This window comes from Frankliniella occidentalis, unplaced genomic scaffold, assembly GCF_000697945.3.
Source record: "Frankliniella occidentalis isolate FOCC.00 unplaced genomic scaffold, Focc_3.1 Scaffold139, whole genome shotgun sequence".
Taxonomy (NCBI): Eukaryota; Metazoa; Arthropoda; class Insecta; order Thysanoptera; family Thripidae; genus Frankliniella; species Frankliniella occidentalis.
In genome coordinates this window covers 117,933-118,407 of record NW_026267266.1, presented here as the reverse complement: position 1 = coordinate 118,407, position 475 = coordinate 117,933, and positions in this window count along the sequence as shown.

The following is a 475-nucleotide window of genomic DNA, read 5'->3' as shown; positions in this document are numbered from 1 at the left end:
TGGCGTGAAAAATCACGCGTGGCGTGAAAAATCACGCGTGGCGTGAAAAATCACGCGTGGCGTGAAAAATCACGCGTGGCGTGAAAAATCACGCGAGGCGTGAAAAATCACGCATGGCGTGAAAAATCACGCCTTGCGTGAAAATCACGCTTGCGTTTCGTGAACTCTGTATCCACACGTACAAAAATTTCTTTGGCAGATGAAATGCTTTGCTGACACTAAAGAGTGAGCGTGAAAGATTCCCAAATGCAGCAGACAATCAAAATCTGACCAAATGCCTATGCGGAAACCAAACATGGCCCAAAACTAACCAGTCGGCATAGCCAACACAACAGCCATAATTGCAGTTTTCAATCAAAGTTATCAGCAACTGCCCCCTCGCCAAACTGTGTATATTTTAACTGACAAATTCGAGTATTAGAACATATGCCTTCACTGTTAAAAAAAATGCTGTAAATTTACAATGAAAATGTGA